We start from the raw sequence: 14,343 nt of genomic DNA on the forward strand, positions 1-14,343 counted from the left end.
CCAGAGGTAAGTAGCCAAAGTTCTTTATTTGATGTGTATAAAATTAACTTAGGAGAGATGGAAACCTTGAGATGCTGCAGCCAAAGCCTCCTCCGAACAGACCCCAGAAATGCAGAGGTAGCGCAACGGGGGGAAGGAAATAGGGGGGAAGAAGTGGAGTTATTTGAACCTGGGCAGAAGGATTTGCCGTTGATCCTGCAGGCGCCTCGTGGCGATGCTGCCCACGTGCCCTTTGCAGGAAACGCCACCAAGATGAGCAGAAAGAGGCTTCCATCTCCTGGTTGGAAAAAGCGCTTGGAATTCTGCGAGCTGAGATCCGTGTGTGGGTCTGGAGGCGCCTGGAGCTGCTCCATGGGAAAGGTGCAGCGTGTTGCTCATCTCTGTAGATAGCAGGGCCCTGTTTGGTGCTGCAGGGAGAACGTGGTGGTTTTGCCTGCCAGGTGGGACGTGGAGAATCAGTGCTGGGCAGCAGATCATGGAAACCCGGTGCAGGAGCTGGAGATGGCTCAGATTTGTGCCGTGGTCTGAAGTTTTCCTTGTCAAGATGCACTCGTATAAATAAGGGTGGTGCATGGGCCAAGGATGCAGACTGGAGTGGGGAAATGTGGGCCAGCTGCACCCAAAGGCCAGCCCCATACACGGGGCTGGAGCAGAGGGATGGGAATGTGGGATTCAGCTGCGAGGGGTCAGCCTGGCCCTCCTGGACCAGCACCAACCATCACACCCAAACCCTGGCCCCGGCACGATGCCAGTGACGAGGTGTTGGGGACCATGGATGCGTCTGAGCACCTCTTTCCTACCTCATGGTGATAAGGAAGGGGCCAGCTTGAGCCTGGATTTGCAGGGTAACTTGTTTGAAAGCAAAACTGAGGGGTCTTGGAGACCTATTAAAAAAATCCCCTCTCCTCCTTTAATGCATCTGCCTGACTTCATCTTCCCGCTTCCTTTCTCATTTGTGGGAAGAGGGAGGAGGAAAATTCCCAGCTCTGGCGCATCCCTTTGGCAGCGCAATCTGTGCTGCAGCCCCCAGGCTCTGTGCAGGACGAGGTGGCAGCAGGGGGACACCCCACGCTGTCCTTGTCCCTGAGCAAAGCTCCTTCCAAGCACCCAAAATACCGTGTTTGCACAAGGCCGACACGCTGGGCAAGAATAAGAGTGGCTAAAAAAGGAGCATTGCCGAGGATTAAATTTAGAGTCTGGATCCGTGGGGTTTATTCCCAATGGTGAGTTTGGGAAAAAAAAAAAAAACACAGAAGAAAATACTTTTTAAAAATATATATGTATAAATATACCAAGCCTTGGGCTTCCTTAACACTGCTAAAGCTCTGTTAGAAAGAGAAAAATAGCCAGGCCAGGTAGGAGGCTGTGACTAGGAGAGAGGAGGAGTGTGTTTTAGCACGAAGTGAGTATGCAAAGCATTGGGCAGAGCACGATTTTCATGCCTAAAAGGCAAGGGAGTTTCTTCCAATATTCATCTGTTTTCCATCCAGCATCTTTTCTCATCAACTAAGGCTAGTTTGTTCCTGTTTTTTTTTTATTATCGCCTCAAACAAATCAGTTGAAATGATGTGCTCTAAAGCACCTGGACGAGACTTCCATGACTTGCCATGGGAAAGAGCGAGTGCCCTGGAGATGCCTCCTGGCAGTTCTCCACCTCCTCTAAATTAAGCTGAAGAGTCTCCAGCAAAAATAAGGCCGTGCAAGAGGAATTGACCCCTCTCTGCTCCCACCTCAAACTTGAGCCTTGCAGTGCCCAAAGCTCCTGGGGTGCCCTGCTCTACTCTGCTCTTCCTACCAGCGAGCTTTCCCATTTTCCCTGTTTTTCCCTCTGCTCTGCCGTGCTGCATAGCTCAAAAGCAGCAGGTGGGAAGCAATATATTATCATATAGTTATCCATAAATCATTATGTCACTGCAAGGAGGCCTTTTTTTTCCCATCTTCTTTTCTTTCCATTTTCTTTTTCTTTCCTTCAGGCAAGAGGGAATTGCCCGCTTGGCTTGGCCTTGGCCACGTCGTTTTTGAAACTGCCCAGGGCTGATGCTCTCCACATCTACCCATAGCTGTTTAACCAGCTGAAAGAACATCCTGGAACCCGCTGCTTCGTGCCAGGTATCAGGGTCATCCTACAGAGTCACCACAGAGCCATTCTCTGGGTCCTTAAAGCCTTGGGATCATCCCAAGACTGCAGGTTCCAGCTGGGAAGATCCTGAGGATGCCCCAGGATCCAGGACCATCAAGGACCTTGGCCATCGTGGAGCCCTTCAGCTTTTCAGAGCACGGGATCAGCCTGCAAATTTGGGGACTTTACCCCAAGTTACACCCCTAAAAAACGTTTTTGCTTTTGCTCTTTAAAGCAGAAAGGGAACTGCTAATCGGCTGCAACTTTATTTATGGTCCCCGTGACCATTTCACTTGCTCCTTGAAGCTTCTGGTGTGGATTGGAGCATCCTCCGGCACTGTGGCAGCCAAGTGGTTTTCTCCAGAGGCGCCAGTTCAGGCCCTACATGCATCTCCCTTCCCGACAAGCAAAACTTGGCAATCCACGCTCATCTCCGATCGGTTTTCTCAGTTATCCAAGGGCGAAAATAAACACCCCAAAGAAATCAGAAACCTGAAAACCCTGAAGCAGCAGCAGCTTTTCTCATGCCGGGAGAAGCCAGCGCTCTTGTTTGCAGGAGACGCACGACGAGGAGCGCTCCGAAGCGCTAAAATTACATCTTGTAACGCGCGGCTGTCACGCTCGGCACAGCCCCGCGCGGGAGCCAGCGCGCCGCCGTCGCGCCTCGTGTTGGGACTTAACGTTCTCCTTCTGCCTAATTATTAATATGTTAATTTGACAACGAGATGTTCCTCATTGCAGAAATTTTCCACACCGCGCTGTTTTTTTTTTTCAGCTGCTCTGTAGCTCTGCGAATTTGCTGTTTTTCTGCATTTCTGTGGCGTGTTTTAGCACTGGGGAGGGACATTTGGGCTTTTTGAGGCCCCTTGCCCTTGGGGACTGCAACTAAGTCACTTATGGGCTGGTTCTGCTATAGGTCCTGCACTCGCAGCCCAGTTGAGACAAGTTACTCCCTGGCCGAGATGCCAGAAGAAATTCCAGCCGTGAATTCAGGAACATCCTGAATCCCGGATTTCAGGAACAAGCAGGAGCATCAACCGAAAGGGGAGAAAAAAAAAAAAATCCCTTTTTGAGGTTTTTCTTTCAAGCAGCCTGATCAGAGACCCTGTTGAAATGGAAATCAAAAAGCTGCCAGACTCAAAGCATTAATTAAGATACACAACAGGGAGAAGGAAGGAGGGGAGCGCCTCTCCATGAATTATCCGCTCGGAGAGGAAGTGTTTGTGGAGTCAAAGTGCGTATATCATTTTGGTGGTGAATGAAAGAAATTAAATCAAACTACACAGGAAGTTTATACACCACGGTGGATTTAATTTTCAGACTCGCATTGGGTGAAGATTAACCTTGCTGAAGGGCGTTAGCTGAGCAGGCAAAATGTGTAAAATTAATCCTTCTCTAAGATTATTTTTTCAGGAGAAAACACTAAGCAGGAATAAATATTTATTGTATATAAATAGGTATTTTTTTCTGCTGTTTTCTGGTGGCATTTCTGTCACTTTTGCTCAGGCCTATCTGCGCAGCGGAGCAGAACGGCTGCTCCGCGCTGCAGCCGTCGCTGCACGAGGCCGCTGCGAATCCCAGGATGCTGCGAGTGCAGGACCTGCTGTTTGGAGCACGATCGGATGCAGCAGAGCCCAGGCAGGTCTGAGCGCTGGTGGCCAAGGCCGAGTGGCCCCAGGGCCAGAGAAACATGTGGTTTTAATGTGCACGGCAGCAAAATCTTCCGTAGGCTGTAACGATGCTGCGCACAAACACCTGTGTGGAATTTATGGCATCTTTTAGACCAAACAGCTCAAGCTGTTGCAGAAGATGCCCATAATTGTTTTTTATCAAGGAGAATATCTTTGGATGCCTCAGCCTCACCCAAGTGGTGTTAAATTGCAGCTGATGGGCACAGCTCTGCCTGGAAAAGAAACTGGGACTCAACTATGGATCCCGAAATGTGTCTCGGGAAGGGAATGGATCACTAGGGAGGAGGGGATACCCCTGCATCCCCTGCTAGCATTGACGTCCCTTTCTGCATCGCACGGCTCATGTATTTTTTAGCATGTCTGAGGGGGGCGGATGACCCACTTCTCTGCTTCACTCCCTATATATTTCCTCTGATTTCTCTCATCTCATGTCTGGCAAAACCCGGGCGTTTCTATTGCAGAGCGTTGTGTTGCCTAATTAAATAAATGTTTCTAAAAGGGGTTGAGACCTGTGGAAGAAAGCCAGATGTTTACAACCAAATATTCTTAATAAGGTCGATGATGCTCCGGGCCCACGATGTTTGTGTTTGTGTAAAGGGGGTTGTAACAGCCTCTGCAACCTAAAAGGCAGTGGTTTGATTTCATGGGGCTGCAAGCTGAGCCTGCTGGCCCTGGAGTCCAGGATTTGGAGCTGTGGGTTGGATTTCTGCTATTAGATGTGTCTGTCCAGGCTGATGTCTGGGGCTACATGGCCCTCGTGCTGTTGCATGTACCATAGTGCAAGGTTTTCCTTTTTTTTTTTTTCGCGGATAAAGGAATCGATATGAGGAATGATGTGTTTGCCCCCTTGATATTTTTACTCATTGCTCTGTAGAGATTGATACCATTTTAAAGAGAAAAGAGAAAAAAACAGGTTGTGTTGATCTAAAACAAGATTCTGCTTGTTCCTGTAAAGCCTCATCTGCAATTTGGCATCTTTGGAATGAACATCCCTGTGCGATCTCCCCATCTGGTTGGAAATATGCCATTACTTCCCTCCTCTTCCTTCTCAAATGCCATATCCTTCCCGTGAGGACAAGATGGTACAAATGCTGTGGATGGTGCTTCACATTCAGATGGTTGTGGAAGTTCTGGACCGTGAGGAATGTTCTCATGCAGCTCAGGAAGGACCACGCTGCCTCTTTGTTTCCTTTTCCTTCTTTCTATTCTTTTCTCCTCTCTTTTTACTCCAGATTTTGGAACGGGTGATGAATTCATCACTTCTCCTCATGGTTTGTAGGAGTATTTGCTATTTAGCGGCACGGCGGGACCGAGCCTGGGCTGCCCTTGTCCCGCTGTGTCCTGCTCCGGCCACCATGAGCGGAGCGGACAGGCAGGAATCCACCTGAGACACTCATCCCATCGGATCCGTCTCGTCCTCAAGTGCTTTCCTGGCTCTGATCCCACCGCCTTTCTCGTGGCTTCGTTTCTATCCATTTTCTAACACACAAGATCCTGTTTTGTTGCAGTTTTCTGGAGAGCTAATCGGATTGGCAAGGAGAAAGCGCTTCCAGGAGAAGCAGCCGCTGAGCAGTTAGTGCAGAGAGCGGCAAGTGTAATCCCAGCTTTATTAAGATCTAGATTTTTTCTTTTCTTTGCAGACATATATCCGGCTGAATTTCTTATTAGGTCTCTGTGATTTCTCCCTCTCCTTCACGGTGGATTTTTTTTTTCCCACATAATTTGCTGCCTTTTGCTGGAGGAAAGAATCTAGTTTAACAGGCACACGTGCGGCACCGAGGAACAGCCTCCATTTAAATGGAAATTGTATCGATAGCGAACACGCACTATCTCTCCCACCTGCAAAAGGGCTTGGGAAATATCACGGAGAGGTTATAGAAAAACCAGAGCTCGAGCCCAGCTCTACAAGTGCAGCCACAGCCTTTGCACCGAGGCCAATCGCAGATAACAAGCTGCCCACTTGGTAGCATGAATTATCTGGGGGAAATACGAGTTTAGGAGCCAGGCTGGAAATACAGCTAGGGCTGGGGGGATATGAGAAGCACGTTATAGAATTAGTATTATCACTTTTTTTGCAGCCTGAAGCCAACCTGTCTCATGGCAGATGGGCAGAGGATGGTGGAAATATCCCTTTAGGTGCCCCAACACCCTGTGGCCTTGGCCATGTGGAAAGGAGGGTCCTAGCCTGTTCCTTCCCTGTGCTGGAATTAGATGTGGAAACCTGGCTGTATACTTAAAACAAAGATTTCTCTGCATATATAATGCCATAGAGGCTTCATAATCATTCTTCTGCTTTGTAGAGGTCTTAATGCAAAATCACGATGAAAAATGAAACAGACTTAAAAATATTTTGAGTGGGGAGAAGAAGGAGCTCGACTAATTCAGTCTCATTTCATCATTCCGAATTTCAGAAATCTTCAGAAACTCTTCTTTTCTGGATGAGGAACTTCCCAAAAGGAGAACCCTTGCCAGATGTCAACATTGTTTAAAAAGCCCTTTTCTGCTAAAAGGGCTGCTCCGAAGGAAATTCTTCAGCCTGCTGTAAAAATAAATCACTGAGTATTGCTTCCTTTGACAGGTAATATTTATCGGTGCTGTATGGGTGATTTATAGAGAGGCTCACATAAAGATGCATTCTCGGCTTTACTCAATCCACCCCAAGTCTTCGGCCTGTGTTCGGCTGCTGCTCGTTGCGAATCAAACCCGTTGGCATCGTCACTAAATGTGCGAATGGTTCCGTCCTCCCTGCGGCTCCGACCACACTCCTGTCCCCTTCTTTTCCTGCCAGAGCTGGAGGTTGGCCAAGCCAAGGAGATTGGCCAAGCATGGAGAGATGGGGAGACCCCCAGGACATCCCTTGGGATGTCCATCCCTTAGCGGGCACCACAAGGGATGAACGTCTCTTTCAATGTGTATTGGGTTTGCTCATTAATTTAATGCGCTCCTTAATTTCTTGCCATCCAGAACAGCAGGTCCACAGGGTCCCCAGCCTCCCTGGACTGAGGCTACGGGGGGAGAAGCCCATCTCATGTTGGATGAGCTTCAGGAACTGTCCAGATTGGGGGATTTGGACAGTTTGCTAAATCTGTAGAGGTTCATTTGTCACTGCAATGGATCCGCTGCCCATATGTCTAAATACCAAAGAAATTTGTGCTCAGCTGGGATGAATAATTCTGCTTGACAGGCAATCAAAACAACATTAGTATTTTTGTTGTCACCAACAAGTCTAAAATACTTGGTGAGTAGTTTCCACGCGCCTCCTTTTTGCAAAGCTACTTGGTGTCTCATCATTATTTTTGCTGCTGGTGATAGTGGTGTTTTGTTTTTCCCTTTCGTCTCATTCCCAGAGGGCAGAGCTATTTGCAAACCCAATAACATGTTCAGGGATTTTAACCTTGCAGGAAAAGTGAAATTATGGGCTCCTATGGGCCCCCAGGCTGGTGTTGAATTCATCAGTCCTCTGTTCTGTCCAGTGCTGCTTGTGGCTGAGCCTTTTATGAACAGTTTTGCAGGCAGCGGATGTTTCCGAACTTGTGGTAACAGTAGTAATGAGGAAAAATAATATGCAATCATCTATATTGTCTGGCCGCACTGACTATATTTCAGAAAATGCTGTAGGAGCCACCTGTGTGAAATAAAAGGCTTTAAAGAGCAAAAACATCAGTTTTACCCAAAGATGTTTCCTCAGAAGCTGAAAAGAGACTTTCTTTGCCTTCATATGCTTCTTTGGTCAGTAACTGGTACTGTTTTCTATATGGAAAATGGTGCTATTTTCTATATGGGAAATAGTATGGAAAAATCTACACCCTCCTTCAATAGATGCAGTTTAGGAGGGAGGGAAATGCGCGAGGAACAGAAAAACCTCCTTCACTGTGTGTGTGGCATCTGCTGAAATTTTTTTTCTGGCATCTATAAAGCATCTCTTCTCCCTGCTGAATTTGTATCCGGTCATGTTTGCTTAAGGGAAAAATAAACTCCACCAAACAATAAATAAATACGAGCGATAAATTAAATAAAACAGCGCGTCTCCCCTAAGGAGAGGGCTGTCCTGGAGCTGCGGAGGATCCAGGCGCCTGGCCGGGAGGTTTGGGAGCAGTTTTGAGGCCATCCTGATTCCCGTGCAGGAGCCCCGAGGCAGCCCTGCAACTCAACCTCCAAAGCAGTGCAATTTTCCAGGGCAGAGGAACCGCGGAAAGGTTAACGTATTATTAAAAATTCATTAATATGCTAACGATCAAAAAAACTCATGCTAATGATCAGGGAAACCTTTGGTGAAAATCGTTTCTACTGCCTGTGCTTTCCCCACTCCTTTCTGCCCATGGGCGCCGATCCCAGCCCGGCACTAAGGGACTTTTTTAACGTCATTCCAAGGTTTCTGACTCTATTTCCCCTTGGTTCAAGCTCCGGGGCAATGGGGGCTTTTTCAGCACCACGGGGCTGGTCTGATATCCTGGGGCCAACATCCACCATCCTCCTGGATGGCTCCTATATCTGCAGACCTTCCCGGTCTGAAAACAAGGTGAGATCTTCCTTAGGAGCAGGACCATCGGCACAGGACTAATATACTCGAGCTTAGCTACAGCACGTGGCTTTGCAGTCCTCTGCTTCCAGGCAATGCCTCCTAACTGAGCTCAGATGCTGCTGACTCACTTATTCCATTGCTTTTAGAACAGCTATATATATATGTACACATATATATACGTGCTGTGATGGGTGCGCTTTGCATTGCAAGGGAGGTGGGGGACAGGGGGAAGCAGCAGGAGGAGGGAGCGTTAGACTCAGCTGCAGCAGCGTTTAAGGATGGCAACAAAACATGGAAATGAGTTGATGTCCCATCAATACCAGTATGTTCTTGAAAGCTTCTCGCATGTTGTTTCTCCAAGCCCTGGAAAATGCACATTTCCAGAGTGTGTCTTTCCAGATGTGTTCTCCTAGAGAGCAGGAGCATAGGAACGTTGTGGATTCCTTTAAAAGGGAATCATCCCCTTTTTGAGCCAGGCTTTGGGTTTTGCAGGTGGGATAAGTTGCTTTCAGAAGCTACCTGTGCTGAGAGGAGAGCGGCCAGGGTAAGAGCACCCCTGAAACCAGCTGCTTTTGCCTTAAACAGCTGAGGACAGAAGGGTTGCAGAGCACTTACAGATTGGACTTTATGAGGGATTTGTGCACCCAAATCCTCCAGAAAGCTCTAGCCCAGGTCCTTCTCTCCACATTTATGGCATGTGGCATACCCTTGTTAAGTGTTGAGGTTTATGTGGCTTAAAAAAGTAAATAAACAAGCCACAAACTGTCTATTGTGGGTCTACAACTTGGCCTAGCACCCAAGGGTGCTCACTAACCACCATGGGGCAAACCCAGGGCAAGACGTGGCATTGGGCTTGCTTCGAGCCCCAGACGTTTTGCGGTCAGGAAATTCTCACCATGTGCTACATAAAACAAAGGAAACTTGTGTTCGTTCGTTCGTTTCTTTCTTTCTTTCTTTCTTTCTTTCTGTCTTTCTGTCTTTCTGTCTTTCTGTCTTTCTGTCTTTCTGTCTTTCTGTCTTTCTGTCTTCTTTCTGTCTTTCTGTCTGTCTTTCATGGGGCCTCTTTCCATATTAAAGTGAATGAGAAGATCATAAGGATATAAGAGAAAGATATTGAAAGAACAGTCCAAATTGTTTCAGAAATGGGTCTCAGTGGGGAGCGGAGTTATAAAAATTAAGCCAATTAGACACAGGTTGTTTTTCTCTATCATGAAGAATCAGGCAGAGGTGGGTAATTAAGACCAGCGCAGAGGTAAGGATTAGTTTTCCTGTGAAATACCGTGGATTTAATTACTCACTGGGTCTTTCTGCAAGGCCATGTTAAGTAGACAAGGGCATGCTGATCCTTCCTTCCCTTTTCCTTTTCCCTTCCCTTTTCCCTTCCCTTTTCCCTTCCCTTTTCCCTTCCCTTTTCCCTTCCCTTTTCCCTTCCCTTTTCCCTTTCCTTTTCCTTTTCCCTTTCCCTTTCCCTTTCCCTTTCCCTTTTCCTTTCTCTGGAAAGTGAGAAATGCAGCGGCCAAAGAGCCCATGGGACCAAAGTAGGGATGCCCCCTGGGATGTATGGATCATATTTTCAAAGGCATCTACTTCACTTTATATGAAAGTCACTGAAATAAGCTTTTAATATGGGTAGACACTTGTCACAACGTTATTCTCTATTTCTATCTTCCTGGTGTTCTGCCTACAGGCAAACATGGTTTTCTCCTTTTCCCTTTCCTATACATGCTACTTCTACCCTGTTATCTACACCTCCTTTTAAGAAAAATACCGTGAGATTTCTTAGGGAAATCTTAAGAAAGCAGAGACACCTTTAAAGTACTGATAAGTTCAACACGTCATCTCCAGCTTGCCGGCTGCCTTGCACAAGCAAATTCCCCCGAAGCTCTTTGAAATACAATGAGTATTTATAAAAATAGGAAACTTGCCATTGACCATGTCTCGTGGCTGTGATTTTTCCACTATTACAAGCATCATTGCCAATATATATAGGATAAAGCCCAAACCCACGCATGAAGGAATGTGCATTTATTGCATGTGAGACGCTATTAGAGGGCTGAGGGTGATAGAAGTGAGACAGAGATTTTGGGTTCTGTTCAGAGCTCTGTGTACAGAAGCTTTTCAAGTGTAAAGTAAATAAGAAGAGGGAGAGGCTGAAAATGCTTTCCTGGATAAAGGAAAGAGAGTAAAAGGATGGATGTGGCTGACAGTGGAGCATAGGATCTAGTAAGGGTGTTTGGGAATGACAAAATACAGCGGTGAGACTCAATCCCAGCCTTATGGACATTGCTCCTCTTGTCACAAGCAACTGCTCAGCCCAATTCCTCATAAAAGAAGAAAACCTCTTTTTCGTCAGTAGTTTAGGTTTGAAGACCCTCCCTTCAGGATTTCTCTGCTCTTTATTTGGGAGCAAAGTAATATTTGAAAGCGCAGTGAGATGCAGCACTGTGTGGAGCACAGGAAGCATCCCAGGTGCATGTTCATGGAGCAAGTTTCCCTATCACTAGGATCAAACTGCATTTAAGAAGTTGCATGGGGGTAAATATATGTCTGTGTGTGTGTAATAACAAGTAGCTGTTTAGCAAACCATTGATCTGCTAGGTTTTATTGATGCAGAAAGATAATTTGCAGGTCTTTGAAATGAAAGAAATCGCCTAGTCCCTTTTGTAACAATTTCAGTGTTTATACCTTGCTGGAGTAAATCAGCTGGATCGAGTTTGCTGCATCTCTGCCATTAGATCAGGATCAAGTCCAAAACCTGGCAATAAGTGAACCGCATCAGCAAAAACAAGAGTAATGGATACGCGCAGCCCTTGGTTTATTGCTGGCTTGTAGGAGAACAGCAACCATTTAATTGACTTTGATAGCAGAGGGTCTCTTTAACGCTGTAGACTAGGGCAAAACTGATGAAGAGTATAAAGAAGGCATTTACTTCCAAGTACACTTGTTCCAGTTTTGCTGTAACTCCTGCTATGCAAATTTTGCAAGCAATGGAGGATCTCAATGATTTCTTTCCTTTCCTTTTTTTTTTTTTTTTTTTTTTTTTTCCTTGAGGGGGAATTGAAGGTTATTGAGCAGCTGCCTTTGGCTTTTGGAAGCAAATCAAGAGCTAAATGTGACCCCCCGTCTACCTCAGAGAGGGGATTTGCCTTGTTCTTCCCCTCTGGATGAGGTTCCCTCATTGCCATCCTTCCAAATGCAGAGTACAAACGCAACACAATTATCACCCAATTAATTCCAGTCTTGTCCCTGTTACCCTCTCTTTGGCCTTATCCATAGAGACTTGATCTCCATCTCTTTAATATTTCAGGTGACCTTTTGGGCTGCCGTTTCTCGGTGGCGGCGCCGAGCGCGGCCGTCATCCCTCCTCGTTCATCATCCCGTTGCAGGTGGCGGCAGAGCCATTAGTCAAGCGGCCGGTCACCCGCGTGATCAATCTTTAATGAAACAATAATTGCACCTTCCGCTCCGGGAGACCTCTGCCTCTCTTGAAGATATCTCGTGTATTAATTATGGGTCACAATTGTGTTTTACCAGCAACAAGGGTTGTTTTGCATCAGTTGCCATCTTCCAAGAGAATTTTAATTGGGAAATATATGACCTGCGAACAGTGTTTTCTATTCTTCTTTCTCCTGTTATAGCATTTCTCTTGATGATGGTCGGGTTTTGCACCTTGCCAGAAACAGCGAAGGACAAGGGACAAGGAAAGGGTCCCACTTGTACCTGCCACCCCAAGGGGACCTTGGCTGAATGTCCCTGTGCAAAGAACCTCACTTTATGGCAAATGAAAAGTTTGGAGAAGGTTTCCAGGTGACTTTACAGCTGCCCATGCCTTGTTTCCTTCAGAGAAGTATCCAGACTCGCATCATTTGCTAATATTTGATATTGTAAATTCTGAAACTAAGGTTTTCACCAGGAGAGGGTCCTTTTGGCTTCTGGCCCATAAAAAGCCACCAGGTAAATTGCTCAGTGACAGAGCAGCATTTGGAAAAGTTAAAGCACAGGCTGTGTGCTAAGTGCTGTCATAGCTCGGGGTCTAACCTCTGTGGATTTGAGAAATAGCAGCAGGGCACCAGCCCTATTATAGCAACAGGGATGCTAATATTAAGAAAGTTGCATTATTAGTCGTCTTATTTGCTCAGGATTGTGGTTTTCTGCATGGTTCCTTCAGCCTGCTCACAGGCTTGTCAGCGGTTATTCTAGAGGAGCTGTTTGTTTGCTTGTTTTGTCTTGCTTTCTTCCTGAAATTGCTCACGGTCTCATTGGAAAAGGATACTACAAGGGCCTGGCGTCCTGTGCTATTTGCTCTGCTATCCCTGCGGAGGAGGTGAGCTGGCAGGGAGAGGAAAATGAACAGTTCTGTTTATGCAGCAAGTGCGACGATGGGGGAACAAGGTAAATATGCCACCAAGAGCCTCCTGTTTGCCTCGGTGGCAGCAGAGCTGTGTCTTGGGTAACGATCGGCCCTGCTGCTGAGTTTCTCCCTGGTTCTTATCGACCGGCTTTGCACTGCGTTAAAACAGCCCTTGCAAAGTCTAGCAAAATTGTGGTGGATCAGGCAAGCAGTCGAGCACGTGAAGGTGGATTTTCTCTCAAATGATGTCCCTTGTTTGCCCCCAGCTCAAGCTCTGGGGTTTCTTGCAGGGTTGCTGCTCGCTGCCCCTGGGGACCCAGCGCTGGAGGTGCCACCACAGCAGAAATGTCCCCAGGAATCCTGCAGCGTGACCGGGACCCGCTGCAAGGGCAGGAGCTGCCACCAACCTCCTGCTGAGCCAAAGCTGAGCAGGTTCCAGGGCCCCAGGGTCCTACAGAGGGAAGGAAATAAAAAACATTAAACCATTCTGCCAGCACAGGGTTAGGGAGAGGTGGCTTAAATTCCTCTCCTTTAAAAGGATGGATTGCAGGGTGATAAATGGCTTAACTTCCAGTATTATTTGATAATTAATTATCTGAATCCCATTGTGCTAAGTGAGGAGGGGAGGTGGGGAAAGGAAAGATAAAAGGAATGCCCTGTTCCTTCCCATGTGCACTGAACTCCATTCAGTGGGGAAAGGATTTATAGTTTTCATCATAGTTTAATTCTAAAACATATCACTTAATTAAAGGGATTTATTAAAATCCTCTGGCACTGCCTTTTTACGGTTAGCCCAGGACTCAGCCCGTGAATGTCATGGAGAAAATTCATCAATTGATTTGTTTAACTGCACCTTTTTCCCTCCTCCCTGCTCTGGCCGACGCTGAGTGGAGGGCAGAAATCTATAGTCAAAGCTTCAGAATCTAGAAGATAGATAGATCAGTTTGCTGTTTTCACCCCCTTTTTTTTCCCTCCCTATCCCTCTGGGACTGGTTTTACCCGCCTTCGTTAATGAGGTGATTAGTATTGATGGTAGAGCACTAAGCTGTCAGCCTGTGTGCCAAAGGGGCCCAGGCGACCGGGCACCCGCATCCAAGGGGCTGGGGTCTGCACGGTGCTGTCCCCAGTGCAGAGGGGACAGACAAGTGCTGGACACTGCTATTTGAAGAAGAAATACAGGTTAGTTCCAAAAGGGATGCACTATGCACCAATCCTTTGGTCACTGGGACCTCAAACCTTGCTATTGTGTTGGCTGCTCTCCTCCAATTTAGGTTTCTTATTAAATATCTTGAGAACAGCCCCTCTCTAAACCCATAATTCTTCCCCTAACCCAAAAAGAGAGCTTGGGACTCCTGCTAAAAAAATCTCATGAATGAGTTCAAGCTTTCTCTGATGACATTGTTGTGCCTTTCGCCTTTCAAGTGTTCCACTGTGAAAGCAGGAATTTCAGCCCCGAGCCTGGCATCCCTCCCCGAGCTAATGTCTCGTGCTGAATACAAATCAGTGCTTTAGGGCTACATCTGCGAAGCCTCATGTCAGCCTTACGAGCAGTAAATCTTTGGATGTAGCTGTCTATTAGCCCTGTTTATTGGATCTGGAAGGACTACGGGGAAAAGCAAAAGGAAAAAGGCCCTCAAAGGGCGCGTTCTCCAGTCCTTCT

The sequence above is a fragment of the Tinamus guttatus genome, unplaced genomic scaffold, assembly GCF_059628265.1.
Source record: "Tinamus guttatus ecotype Peru unplaced genomic scaffold, ASM5962826v1 Tinamus_guttatus_pri_ptg000226l, whole genome shotgun sequence".
Classification (NCBI taxonomy): domain Eukaryota; kingdom Metazoa; phylum Chordata; class Aves; order Tinamiformes; family Tinamidae; genus Tinamus; species Tinamus guttatus.